The following is a 15,656-nucleotide window of genomic DNA, read 5'->3' as shown; positions in this document are numbered from 1 at the left end:
GTCACATCTGAGTGTGAGCACAAGTGATAGAAACTATTACTCCTCTAGAAGCTCTTAGGAAGTGATTTGACCATTTCCTCATGAGTATTTATATAACTTCTAACTAAGGTGGCCAATTTCATGAGAAGTTAAAATTTGATAGAATACCCAAAATCATTTCATATAAGTTCCATTGGATGTAGATTCATTAGAAAAATTATAAGATGGGATCATAATAGAAAAAAATATAAAATTTGACTAAATTACACTATTTAAGAATTTCCATGCACAAACTATTGCATTTTTTGTACCATTTGAAATCCGGATGTGTGGACCATTATCATGGTAGTGTTCAACCAATTTTATTATTTTTTTATCTTTGTATTAAAGAAATTTAGTAAACAAATAAAACACTCATAATAGAAATAACAGAAATATACCCAAACCATACATGGTGGAAAAGGCCTCAGAGCCTCATTGTATTATATTTCTCACACTCTCAATGTATCATAATGTTTATGATACATATAAATACATGAGAAATTTGTCTCAAGATAGCGCATCTATCTTGAACAATCTTGGTTGAGATACGTCCTCAACAAAACACTAATCTAGGAGAACTAGTTGGAGAGAATCTCTCATCCTAATTAAACTCCCTACTTTGAGGAACTAACTCCTTATTCTCAAGATTTAATCTATTTAACTATAATTTTGGATTTATAATTTTTTTATTATGAGAGTGAGGATAACATCCCCCCCTCAATGATAAATCCAAAATAAGAACGAGGAACCATCTTCCAAGTTCTCATTTTGATCCAAAAAAACGTTGCCTGAAAAGCCGCCAAAGATGAAAGCTGAAGAAACTGCAATATGAAGAGACCATGAATCATATGCATGTCTAATTCATCTCTGAATGTCACTTGACAACTCCATCACGTGCCAAGCTACAAAAGGATCCAACTGTCCTTTGCTTCAAATTAGCATCCTGTGTCCACTAAAAAAATTTGATAAATGCCCACTGGTGTATTTGTTTGTCAATTGACAAAAGTTAATGAACACCCATTGGAAAATATGGTCATGATGGTCACCCACTCACTGATGACGTTGAAAAATAACTCACTGTTGCTTTTACTGTGTTTGAAAACTTCTCACTGTTGACTTTGTTGTCGATCACCCACTGGCGAATTTGTTGATGCTCACTCGCTAATGAAAATGTCCATTGGCTGCTTTATTGATGTTGTCGATACTTTTAGTCTCACAACCACTGGAAATTTCATTGACATTTCCCTCCCTTTGTTAGTTGAAAGGAGAGACAATATTCTTCAAATTATTTCTGAACTCCCCCCCTTCAGGTGTAGGATGTGCTCCTGCTTTCAGGTGCATGAGAGTACCATCTTCAATTGGCTGTTGGCTGCAATAGTTGAGATTGAATACTATTGTAAAACTTATACTTTCATTTTACTGTTGACAACCATTCCCAAGGATCAATCCATGCATAATTGATCTTTAATATGGAAGGTTGGTCTCTTTTACAGTAATTCTCTGATGATTGGAACTCAATCATTTCATGTGCATGTTGAAGATGCACTTGAATATCAAAAAGAGTTGTTTTGCTGATGTCCACCATGTCCCCAAATGATGATAAAATCAAATTGTTAAGAATTTGGGATAGTTGAATGTGTATCACCATGTTAGCTTGCTCACTTTGAATTCAAGCTCGCTTGTACTGTTGCTTAATTTTGATGTTTTAAGCACTTGCTAGAGTTTTATAACTTGGTTTCTTGAACTCTTGATTTCAAGCTCGCTTGATGACAATCTCTTTGCTTGAATGCTTCATTAACACTTTGTGAATGCTTCAATCAACTTCACACTGGCTCGTTTTTTGTAGATGTCATGCTTTTGAACTTTCACACTTGATTTTGACATGCTCACTTGCTTGGTTGTTTGAATGACACACTCGCTTTCTTTTTTGTTTGAATGACACACTCCCTTGATTTATTGCCCATTGCACTTGTGTTAAACACTGGCTTGATTTGATGCTCACTTGAAGAATAGAATACTAGAATTCACACTTGTTTGGTGATGATTTATTGCTAGATGGCTTGCTTGAACTTGCTTGATAGATTACTGACACTTTGTGCTTTCTTTAATGTACTCATTGAATGTGATGATTTAGAAAAAAGGAAGGGTGTCGAACATTGTCGAAAATGTTCCCAAGAGACAAATGACAAGTTCAATCTTGATGACTCAGTTGAAGACTTACTTGACTTAATGTATTCACCTTAAAATTTTAAATTAGGGTGTCGGTTACAACTGTGAATGCACCCGTACAACTCAGTTAAAAAATGTTTACCTGCAAGTGATACAAAAAGTGTTGATGATGTTGATGTCGTCTTGGCTTGAAATGCTTGATTTTGTAGCATCCTTAACTTCATTCCTTTGATTACATGATGTGAAACTTTCTTGCTTGGAAGATCATATTATCAAGTTGATGATGTGATGCTTTGTGCTTGTGTACTTAAGCTTGATTACGGGAGATTGATTAAGTATTCTTATACTTAAGCTCGCTTATGTGCATTTAGTGGTTTAATTATAATACAAAGAGAGCATTTTGATAATATGAATACAAGTCATGCACAAGCATTCATTACACATGGTGTACCTAGGATCCCCTTATTCAATTTTGGTCGGATCTAGGACACAAGCACTACAAAAATTATGATTTTATTAATTACTAGAGTACATCATTCTTCAATGTCACAACTTTGTCATGGAAACTTCTCAATAAGAATGTCACACTTGCAAACTTTGGAAGCAAATTGTCTTCAAAATCTAGATGTTCACTTACTCAATCTCTCTCAAAGTAAAATATTACTTTGGAGTGAAACAATAACCTTCTCTAAAAAGCTTCACTTATCACTTCAAAGATTTATAAATCACACCTTATCGCTCCAAATTTCAAAATTCTTTCACCTTATCGTTCCACAAGTCATCAACCTTACTCAAAATTAATCGCAATCTTCACCCTTATAACAACCAAATAAAAATATTTGGTCCATTCCAAAAATCACTCAAATTTAAAAAATACACCTTACCTCAGCAACAATGCAATTTCCGGCCTTTATAGGCCTGTGCTGCAACTACAACAACAATAATAGAAGATGCTCTTCTCATATGTTTTCAATCAAAATTTATGTCTCGGGAAGAACTCTATATCCTGTAGTGGATGTGTTGGGTGCTATTGGACATAGCCTTAGATGGACTGAGCCTTGCATGATATCCTTTCAAAGGAAAAATGTGCAATTGATACAAGTGTGGAAAGCAGAATTGGAAGAATCAAATACGGAAGAAGAACTGGAAGAACCAAATATTAGAAAAGTGAATTTATTTGCGAAGCAAAGTGAAAGAATTAGCCTTCCTATATACAAAGACTCCATTGGGATGCCTCAACCAATCAACAAATTTTTCAGTCATCCATCAGGAACAACATCAATGCTAAACACAAGCGCACTACAAGACTTAGAATGCTTGGACCCCAACACATAGCTGCACGTTGTAGAAAATTGAATTTCTAAACTTTGAATTTGCTCCTATTATGGATTTTCGAGTGATCACTACACCTGAAGGCTGCACTGTGGAAATGCTTCCTTGTAGAATCGGAGGCTCCAAAACATTGGAAAGTCAAAACAAGCTATGAAGGTGAGAAATTATTAACATGGAATACAGAATGCAAGGAGTAGTTTGTAGATGTCAATGTAGAGTTAAATGTGACATTGGAGGTTTACACCCACCCATTTTCTTTGCTTCCCAGCTCAATTGTTGAACGTCCTAGAAATATCATAATGCAAACATAGCTTGATAGGCTTGTTCCTGTCTTCCTGGAACAACCAAACCAGTGACTGGCCTTTTGGTCTTCAACGGTCAACGCTTTCCTCATTCATGCATTCATAATTTGTTTATTCCAAACTCTCCAGCCCCTAGAATTGCAACGATCTAGTGGTTTGCGACGAAACAGATTCTGATACTGTTGATATAGTGATGATTGATTTAACGATAAGGACTCGAATTTCCATTTGTAAATTTCTCATATAAATCTGTGGAAATTCAAATATGTGGCAGAAAACTGTGACAATTCAAATTTGTGATACCACATGAAGAAGTAATTTAAAATGATTTAAATGAAAGAAAGCTCTTCAGATCACGAGTTTCAACTTCCCACTTTATATGTGTAGCTATAGCTTCTCCAATTTTTGGGTGTAGGGTGACACCCCAAAATTCAGCTCTACCTTGAGGTTGGAACAAAGCTATGTCAGTTCAAAATTTTAGCTTGGCCACTGGCTACCAACACAACTCACTCTCAGCCTTTCACATAGATAACTAGCACTCCTTGATCAACGCTTCATCTAAAAATATGCCCCTCAGGCCGAAGTCTGAACGTAAACACCACTCCACACTCAAACTTCATCTTCTGTACTCATTGCAGTTTCCTTGTCGTGATTGTGATGTGAAATGACATGAACTCTACTCATTCCATCATAGTCTACTCTTTCTCCTTCTCCTCAATTTGTGTCTCACCATTTCACAGATCTCTATAATGAGACCTCGATTCCATCCTTCAAGATTTGATTTTCAACTACTGTAATTGATGGAAAATGTTCATTGCTTGCACTTTTCTTCTCTATGAACTATTCCCTTCCTTTAAAAAAAACTATTCATTAACTTGACTCAAAACAAGTCAGTGCACGGAATTCTTATTAAATAAACTCGACAGCTCCGATCAACTCAGTCTTCAGTGGTTCACAAATGTATATTCCATATTCTACCCACCAAGCTTTGATACCAAATGAAGAAATTTAATAAACTAATAAAACACACATAAAATAAATAGCAGAAATATACCCAAACTAGACATGGCAGAAAAGGTCTGAGAGCCTCACTGTATTATATTTCTCACACTCTCAATGTAATACAATGTTTATGGTACATATAAATACATTAGAAAGTTGTCTCAAGATAGTGTTTCTATCTTGAACAAACTTGGTTGAGATACATTCTCAATAAAAAACTAATCTAGGAGAACTGGTTGGAGAGAATCTCTCATCCTAATTAAACTCCCTAGTTTGAGGAACTAACACCTAATTCTCAATATTTGATTTATTAATTATAATTTTGGATTTATAATTGTTTTATTATTAGAGTGATGCTAACATTCCCCCTCCCCCCCTGAATGATAAATCCAAAGTAAGAACGACGAACCATCTTCCAAGTTCTCATGTTGATCCTCAAAAGCGTTGCTTGAAAAACCACCAAAGATGGATGTTGAAGAAACTGCAATATGAAAATACCATAAGTCAGTTGCATGTTTGATTCATATCTGAATGTCACTTGACAACTCCATCATGTGCCAAGCTACAAAAGGATCCAATTGTCCTTTCCTTGAAATCAGCATTTTGTGTCAACTGAAAAAATTTGATGAACGCCCATTGGCTAATGATGATCACCCACTGGCTGTTGACATTGAAAAACAACTCATTGTTGCTTTTGTTGTGTTTGAAAACTACTCACTATTGACTTTGTTGTCGATCGCCCATTAGCGAATTTGTTGATGCTCACTCGTTGATGGAAATGCCCACTGGCTGCTTTGTTGATGTTGTGGAGACTTTCAGTCTAACAACCACTGTCAATTTCATTGACATTTTCTCCCCTTTATTAGCTGAAAGGAGAGACAATCTTCTTCAAATTATTTCTAAACTCCCCCCCTTCAAGTGTAGGAGATTTTCACTATTTTACTGTTACTTTAAGGTGCATGAGAGTACCATCTTCAATTGACTATTGGCTGCAATAGTTGAGATTGAATTCTATTGTAGAACTTATACGATTATTTTGTTGTTGACGACCATTCCCAAGGATCAATCCATGCGTGATTGATCTTTAATCTGACAGGTTTATCTTGTTTGAAACAATTCTCTGATGACTAATTCTTATGGCCATAATGGTGACAAGGATGGAGATCAACACATTGATCTTCCATGTGACGTTTTCTTTGACAATGAAGCATTTTGGTTTGACTGCAACTTTAATTTGTGTGTATTTTTGTTTGTTTTCAACTTTATCAGAACTAGTCAATGTGATATGTTCAAGAAACCTTGCACTGACAAACTTAATGGGCCTTGAATAATTTGGGATATGCAATTTGGCATCATCTTTGACATATCCTAAGCCTCATCGATTTCTATTAATTTGGATTTCTTCCCATGGCTTGATTATTTGTTTGGAAGAAAGTTGAACTGGATCAGGGACCACTTCGACACTTGAAGTTGGTTGGATCAATGACTTGGAATCATCCGTTGTATTTGTATTGTTCAAAGACTTGGAGGAATAACTCTTCTATAGCAACTTAGTTCTTTGTAGTTGCGACTCCAGTTGAAGGAACTCAATCATTTCATGTGCATGTTGAAGATGCACTTGAATATCAACAAGAGTTGTTTCACTCATGTTTACCATGTCATCAGCTAATGATAAAATCAAATTGTTGATAATTTTGGATAGTTGAATGTATGTCACCATGTTAGCTTTCTCACTTTGAATTCAGGCTCACTTGTACTATTGCTTAATGTTGATGGTTTAAACACTTGCTAGAGTTTTATAACTTGGTTTCTTGAAATGTTGATTTCATGCTCGCCTGATGATGATTGATTTGCTTGAATGCTTCACTAAAACTTTGTGAATGCTTCAATCAACTTCATAGTAGCTCATTTGTTGTAGATGTTATGCTTTTGAACTTTCGCGCTTGATTTTGACACGCTTTCTTGCTTGGTTGTTTGAATGAGATGCTCGCTTGGTTTGTTGTTTGAATGACATGCTCCCTTGATTTATTTCTTATTGCACTTGTGTTAAACATTTCCTTGATTTGATGCTCACTTGAAGAATAGAATACTAGAATTCACACTTGTTTTATGATGATTTCTTGCTAGATGGCTTGCTTGAATTTGCTTGATTGATTACTAACACTTTGTGATTTCTTTAATGCACTCACTAAATGTGTTGATTTAAAAAAAAAGGAAGGGTGTCGAACACTGTCGAAAATGCACCCAAGAGACAAATGACAAGTTCAATCTTGACAACTCAATTGAAGACATACTTGACTTAATGTATTCACCTTAACAATTCAAATTAGGGTGTCGGTTACAACTAAGAATGCACCCGTAAAAGTTAGTTAAAAAATGATTATCTGCAAGTGATACAAAAAGTGTTGTTGATGTTGATTTTGTCTTGGCTTGAAATGCTTGATTTTGTAGTGTCCTTAACTTGATTCCTTTGATTAGATGATGTGACTTGCATGGAAGATCATCTAATCAAGTTGATGATGTGACGCTTTGTGCTTGTGTACTTAAGCTTGATTACAGGAGCTTGATTAAGCATTCTTATACTTAAGCTTTCTTATGAGCATGAAGTTGTTTAAGTATGATACAAAGAGAGAATTTTGATAATCTGAATACAAGTCATACACACGCATTCATTACACACGGTGTACCTAAGATACCCTTATTCAATTTTGGGCAGATCTAGGACATAAGCACCACAAAAATTATGATTTTATTAATCAGTGGAGTACATCATTCTTCAGTGTCACAACTTTGTCATCGAAACTTCTCAATGAGAATGTCACACTTGCAAACTTTGGAATCAAATTGTCTTCAAAATCTGGATGTTCACTTAATCTCTCTCAAAGTAAAATATTACTTTGGAGTGCAACAATGTCTTTCTCTAAAAAACTTCACTTATCACTTCAAAGATTTATAAATCACACCTTATCACTCTAACTTTCAAAATGCTTTCACCTTATCATTCCACAAATCATCAACCTTATTTAAAATTAATCCAAATCTTCACCCTTATAACTCCCAAATAAAAATATTTGATCCATTCCACAAATCACTCAAAATTAAAAAATACACCTTACCTTAGTAGCAATGCAATTTCTTGCCTGTATAGGCCCATGCTGCAGTTACAACAACAACAATAGAAGAGTCCCTTCTCATCTCTTTTCAGCCAAAATTTATGTCTCGGGAAGAACTCTATATCTTGCAGTGGGTGTGTTGGGTGTTGCTCAACATATCCTTAGATCGACTAAGCTTTGCATGATATCCATTCAAAGGAAAAATGTGCAATGGATACAAGTGTGGAAAGCAGAATTGGAAGAATCAAATACAGAAAAAGAACTAGAAGAACCAAATATTAGAAAAGCGAATTTATTTGCAAAGTGAAGTGAAAGAATCAACCTTCCTATATACAAAGACTCCACTGGCATGCCTCAACCAATCAACAATTTTTTCAGTCCTCCATTAGAAACAACATTAATGCTAAACACAAGCACACTACAAGACTTGGAATTCCTGGGCCCCAACACATATAGGTGCACGTTGCATAAAATTGAATTTCTAAACTTTGAAGTTGCTCCTATTTTGGATTTTCGAGTGATCACTACACCTGAAGACTGCACTGTGGAAATGCTTTCTTGCAGAATCAGAGGCTCTAAAACATTGGAAAGTCAAAACAAGTGATTTTTTGCAAAGGCAAGAAATTATGTAACATGGAATACAAAATGCAAGGAGCAGTTTGTAGATGTCAATGTAGAGATAAATGTGACATTGGAGGTTTACACCCTCCCATTCTCTTTGCTTCATAGCTCAGTTGTTGAATGTCCCGAAAATATCATAATGCAAACGCTGCCTAATAAGCTTGTTCCTATCTTCTTGGAACAGCCAAACCAAACAATGGCCTTTTGCTCTTCAACGCTCAACGCTTTCCTTATTCATGCATTCATATTTTGTTTATTGTCAAACTCTCTAGCCCCTAGAATTGCAAAAATCCAATGGTTTGCGCCGAAATAGAATCTGATACTACTGATGCAGTGATCATGAATTTAACAATGAGGACTCGAATCTCCATTTGCAAATTTCTCATATAAATATGTGGAAGTTCAAATATGTGGCAGAAAACTGTGACAATTCAAATTTGTGATACCACATGAAGAATAAATTTAAAATAATTTAAATGAAAGCAGGGTCTTTGGATCACGTGTTTCAACTTCGCACTTTATATGTATAGTTGTAGCTTCTTCAATTTTTGGGCGTAAGGTGACGCCCCAAAATTCATCTCTGCCTTGAGGTTGGAATAAAGCTATGTCAGTTCAAAATTTTGGCTTGGCCACCAGACTGCCAACACAACTCGCTCTCGGCCTTTCACATACACAACTAACTCTTCTTCATCGATGCTTCCTCTAAAAATATGCCCCTCAAGACGAAGTCTGAACACAAACACCACTCCACACTCGAACTTGATCTTTTGTACTCATTGTAGTTTCCTTGTCATGATTGTGATGTGAAATGACATGAACTCTACTTATTCCTTCATAGTCTACTCTTGCTCCTTCTCCTTAATTGGCATCTCACCCTTTCATATATCTCTATAACGAGAGCTCGATTCCATCCTTCAAGATATGATTTTCAACTACTGTAATGGATGCAGAATGTTCATTGCTTGCAATTTGCTTCTCTATGAACTATTCCCTTCCTTTACAAAAAATTATTCATTAAGTTGACTCAAAACAAGTCAGTGCACAAACTTCTTATTAAATAAACTCAGCAGCTCCGATCAACTCACTCTTTAGTGTTGCAAAAATGTATATTCGATATTCTACCCACCAAGCTCTTATACCAAATGTACGAATTTAATAAAATAATAAAACACACATAAAATAAATAGCAAAAATATACCCAAAGTAGACATGGCGGAAAAGGCCTTAGAGCTTCATTGTATTATATTTCTCACACTCTCAATGTAATCCAATGTTTATGATACATATAAATACATGAGCAAGTTGTCTCAAGATAGTGCATCTATCATGAACAAACTTGGTTGAGATACATTCTCAACTGGAAACACCAATATAGGAGAACTAGTTGGAGAGAATCTCTCATCCAAACTAAACTCCCTAGTTTGTTGAACTAACTCCTAATTCTCAATATTTGATTTATTTAATTATAATTTTGGATTTATAATTATTTTATTATGAGTGAGGCTAACATTCCCCCCCTCAATGATAAATCCAAAATAAGAACGAGGAACCATCTTCCAAGTTCTCATGTTGACCCTCAAAAACGTTGCCTAAAAAACCGCCAAAGATGGATGTTGAGGAAACTGCAATATGAAGAGACCATGAGCCAACTGCATGGTTGATTCATCTATGAATGTCGCTTGACAACTCCATCACGTGCCAAGCTGCAAAAGGATCCAACTGTCCTTTACCTAAAATCAACATCCTATGTCCACTAAAAAATTTGATGAATGCCCACTGGCGTATTTGTTTGTCTGCTGACAAAAGTTGATGAATGCCCATTGGCGAATCTCCTGTTGATGATCACGCACTGGCTAATGACATTGAAAAACAAATCAATGTTGCTTTTGTTGTGTTTGAAAACTCCTCACTATTGACTTTGTTGTTGATTGCCCGCTAGCAAATTTGTTGATGCTCACTCGCTGATGAAAATGCCCATTGGCTACTTTATTGATGTTGTCGAGACTTTCAGTCCGCCAACCATTGTCAATTTCATTGACATTTTCCCCCCTTTGTCAGCTGGAAGGAGAGAAAATCTTCTTGAAATTATTTCTAAACTCCTCCCCTTCAGGTGTAGGAGATTTTCATTGTTGTACTCCCACTTTCAAGTGCATGAGAGTACCATATTCAATTGACTATTAGCTACAATAGTTGAGATTGAATTCTGTTGTAAAACTTATACAATCGTTTTATTGTTGACAACCATTCCCAAGGATCAATCCATGCATAATTGATCTTTAATCTAGAAGGTTGGTCTTGTTTGCAACAATTCTCTGATGAATGATTCTTCTTGCCAAAATGGTGACAAGGATGGAGATCAAAACATTGATCTTCCATGTGACCTTTTCATTGACAATGAAGGCATTTTGGTTTGACTAAAACTTCAGTTTGTGTGTATTTCTGTTTGTCTTCAACTTTCTCAAAACTAGCCGATGTGATATGTGCAAGAAACACTGCGCTGACAAACTTAATGGGCCTTCAATAATCTTGGACATGCAATTTTGCGTCATCTTTGAGATATACTAAGCCTCTTCGATTTCTATTACTTTGGATTTCTTCCCATGGCTTGATGATTGGTTTAGAAGAAAGTTGAACTGGATCAGGGACCACTTCGACACTTGAAGTTGGTTGGATCAGTGACTTGGAATCATCTATCGTATTTCTATTGTTTAAAGACTTAGAAGCATCACTCTTCTCTAGCAACTTAGTTTTTTATAGTTGCAACTCCAATTGAAGGAACTCAATCATTTCATGTTCATGTTGAAGATGCACTTGAATATCAGCAAGAGTTATTTTGTTGATGTTCACCATTTCGCCAGTTGATGATAAAATCAAATTGTTAAAAATTTTGGACAATTGAATGTGTGTTGCCATGTTAGCTTGCTCACTTTGAATTCAAGCTTGCTTGTACTGTTGCTTAATGTTGATGCTTTAAACACTTGCTAGAGTTCTATAACTTGGTTGCTTGAGCTCTTGATTTCACGCTCGCTTGATGATGATCACTTTCCTTGAATTCTTTAATGACACTTTGTGAATGCTTCAATCAACTTCACAGTGGCTCGTTTGTTGTAGATGTCGTGCTTTAGAACTTTCGCACTTGATTTTGACACATTTGCTTACTTGGTTGTTTGAATGACACAATCACTTGCTTTGTTGTATGAATAACACACTCCCTTGATTTATTGCTTATTGCACTTGCATTAAACATTGGCTTGATTTGATGCTCACTTGAAGAATAGAATACTAGAATTCACACTTGTTTGAAGATGATTACTTGCTAGATGGCTTGCTTGAACTTGGTTGATTGATTACTAACACTTTGTGCTTTCTTTAATGTACTCACTGAATGTGCTAATTTTAAAAAAATGGAAGGGTGTCAAACACTATCGAAAATGCACCCAAGAGACAAATGACAAGTTCAATCTTGATGACTCAGCTGAAGACTTACTTGAATTAATGTATTCACCTTAACAATTCAAATTAGGGTGTCGGTTACAACCAAGAATGAACCCATGCAATTCAATTAAAAAATGTTTAACTGCAAGTGATACAAAAAGTGTTGATGATGTTGATGTCGTCTTGGCTTGAAATGCTTGATTTTGTAGTGTCCTTAACTTCATTCCTTTGATTACATGATGTGAAATTTTCTTGCTTGGAAGATCATATTATCAAGTTGATGATGTGACACTTTGTGCTTGTGTACTTAAGCATGATTACAGGAGATTGATTAAGTATTCTTATATTTAAGCTTGTTTATGTGCATGTAGTTGTTTAAGTATAATACAAAGAGAGCATTTTGATAATCTGAATACAAGTCATGCACAAGCATTCATTACAAACATTGTACCTAATATCCCCTTATTCAATTTCGGGTGGATCTAGGACACAAGCACCACAAAAATTATGATTTTATTAATTACGGGAGTATATCATTCTTCAATGTCACAACTTTGTCGTGGAAACTTCTCAATAAGAATGTCACACTTGCAAACTTTGGAAGCAAATTGTCTTCAAAATCTGGATGTTCACTTACTCAATCTCTCTCAAAATAAAATATTACTTTGGAGTTAAACAATGAATTTCTCTAAAAAAACTTTACTTATCACTTCAAAGATTTATAAATCACACCTTATCCCTCCAAATTTCAAAATACTTTTACCTTATCATTCCACAAATCATCAACCTTATTCGAAATTAATCCCAATCTTAACCCTTATAACTCCCAAATAAAAATATTTGATCCATTCCACAAATCACTCAAAATTAAAAAATACACCTTACCTTAGCAGCAACGCAATTTCCTGCCTTTATAGGCCCATGCTGCAGCTACAACAACAGCAATAGAACAAGCACTTCTCATCCGTTTTCAGTCGAAATTTATGTCTCGAGAAGAACTCTATATCCTGTAGTGGATGTGTTGGGTGCTATTGGACATAGCCTTAGATGGACTGAGCCTTGCATGACATCCTTTCAAAGGAAAAATGTGCAATTGATACAAGTGTGGAAAGCAGAATTGGAAGAATCAAATACCGAAAAAGAACTGGAAGAACCAAATATTAGAAAAGCGAATTTATTTGCAAAGTGAAGTGAAAGAATCGGCCTTCCTATATACAAAGACTCCATTGGGATGCCTCAACCAATCAACAAATTTTTCAGTCATCAATCAGGAACAACATCAATGCTAAACACAAGCGCACTACAAGACTTTGAATGCTTGGGCCCCAACACATATAGTTGCACGTTGTAGAAAATTGAATTGAAGTTGCTCCTATTATGGATTTTCGAGTGATCACTACACCTGAAGAATGCACTGTGGAAATGCTTTCTTGCAGAATCGGAGGCTCCAAAACGTTGGAAAGTCAAAACGAGCGATTTTCTGTAGAGGTGAGAAATTATATAACATGGAATAGAGATTGCAATGCGAAATGACATGAACTCTACTCATTCCATCGTAGTCTACTCTTGCTCCTTCTACTCAATTTGCGTCTCACCCTTTCACAGATCTCTATAACGGGACCTTAATTCCATCCTTCAAGATCTGATTTTCAACTACTATAATTGATGTAGAATGTTCATTGCTTGCGCTTTGCTTCTCTATGAACTATTCCCTTCCTTTTAAAAAAAAATATTCATTAACTTGACTCAAAACAAGTCAGTGCATAGACTTCTTATTAAATAAACTCAGCAGCTCCGATCAACTCCCTCTTTAGTGTTGCACAAATGTATATTCTATATTCTACCCGCCAAGCTCTGATACCAAATGAAGAAATTTAATAAACTAATAAAACACACAAAATAACTAGCAAAAATATACCCAAATTGGACATGGAGGAAAAGGCTTAAGAGCCTCACTGTATTATATTTCTTGCACTCTCAATGTAATCCAATTTTTATGATACATATAAAATACATGAGAAAGGTTTCTCAAGATAGTGTGTGTATCTTGAGCAAACTTGGTTGAGATACATTCTCAACAAAACACTAATCTAGAAGAACTAGTTGGAGAGAATCTCTCATCCTACCTAAACTCCCTAGTTTGAGGAACTAACTCCTAATTCTCAAGATTTGATTTATTTAATTATAATTTTGGATTTATAATTATTTTATTATGAGAGTGAGTCTAACATGTATACTTCACACATGCGGATAAAAGGTACTTGGATGACAACTGTAATCTAGTTTTTATTAAGAACATGGTTTTCAATTGATAGTTCCATAGGTCTACTTCTCCTATAAAAGGATGGCTCTCTCCCATATTTCACTTGTCGGAGAGCAATAGATAAATTCTTAGCAACAAATAAATGATTGACGCTTTCTTATTTCCTTTTGCATTTTCTTTTGGTGATTTTCAAGTGAAGTTGATAAGTCATCATCTTAATAAGGATATAGTCTAGTATTTTGAGACGCATTTTTCTATGTTTAGCACCACCCTTTACTTTATATATGTTGAATTTTATTTTGGAATAATAAAATAAGTTATCCATGAATGAATTTTCTTTCTATTTAATTTTCTTTCAAAGTATTGGTGGTTGGTTTACATTCTATAGTGCTAACCTTGTTGTGAAGGCATATAGGGAAAATAATCTGAAAAATAATTTCATGCATAGAATATGTCAACCCTGCCAATGAACTTCAACCCTTAATTTCCCATAGGTGGCAAAAGGAAAATAATACTCTACTACGAAATCAAGGAACCAACGATATTTTTCGAAACCATTCTCTAGTTAACAACCAATTTCAATTCTCTTCCTTCAATTTTGTTATCTTAGTTAAGTTGGTTGAATTCTTGTTTCCTTTAATTCAAGCCGGACTAATATTTAGATTAGAACAATAATCCCTTATTTGAATTAATTTTCCCTTAGTTTTCAAGTTAAATATTTTTAGATTCTAAAAAAAATTAATTTGGATATTTTTTAAGAATTTTTTAATAACTATAGCATTGTAAGTTTGCTAGGTTTTCATGTAGTTTTAAATTTTATTTTAGCACCTCCTTTGTTTTAAATTTATATTTTGGGTTGTAAACAATTTAATACGAAGATTACATGTTTATTCAAATTACATTTCATGTGTTATTTATGGAAATTTAGATGGAATTTCATGTTAATAGTAGTTTACTTATTTAAACTTCTCAGAATTTATATAATTTAACAATGTTTTGGTTAATTCTCTTTTTTCATGATTGACATAAGATTGATTTGCTAGTTTGCTAAAAATAATATTTTGATTAAATATTTTGGCTTATGGTGACATAATATTATTTGAGAAATTTGGTAATTTACATATTTTTTTTACTTATTTTATGAATAGATATGAATAGATTTATGACTTTTATTGTGGCTAAAATCTATTTCTAAATGTTTATATTTCCTGTTAATGAATTTTGATTTTATCGTAAAAGTATATATCTTTCATATCAACTGTAAATAAACATAAATCTAAAGTATTTATCTTTAAGCTCTTTTTTTCTAACATAATTGTCAAATAAATGAGAACTATGCTCTTAAAATTGGAATACTAATCCTAAAAACTCACATATCCATATTTTTTTTGTAAAAAA

General features: G+C 34.5%; 3 pseudogenes; all 3 read left to right on the top strand.

Annotated features, from left to right (window-relative positions):
• Positions 1-3,084: 3,084 nt before the first annotated feature.
• Positions 3,085-3,878, top strand: LOC149168229 (uncharacterized; annotated as a pseudogene).
• A 4,074-nt stretch (positions 3,879-7,952) lies between these two features.
• Positions 7,953-8,873, top strand: LOC149168228 (uncharacterized; annotated as a pseudogene).
• An 896-nt stretch (positions 8,874-9,769) lies between these two features.
• LOC149168227 (uncharacterized) lies at positions 9,770-13,528 on the top strand (annotated as a pseudogene).
• The last annotated feature ends 2,128 nt before the right edge of the window (positions 13,529-15,656 follow it).

This window comes from Pinus tabuliformis, chromosome 4_2 (assembly GCF_031772625.1).
Source record: "Pinus tabuliformis cultivar Carrire ecotype Pingquan chromosome 4_2, CPIR1, whole genome shotgun sequence".
NCBI classification, from domain to species: domain Eukaryota; kingdom Viridiplantae; phylum Streptophyta; class Pinopsida; order Pinales; family Pinaceae; genus Pinus; species Pinus tabuliformis.
The sequence above is the reverse complement of the archived record's forward strand: the minus strand, read 5'-3'. Positions and strand labels throughout refer to the sequence as shown.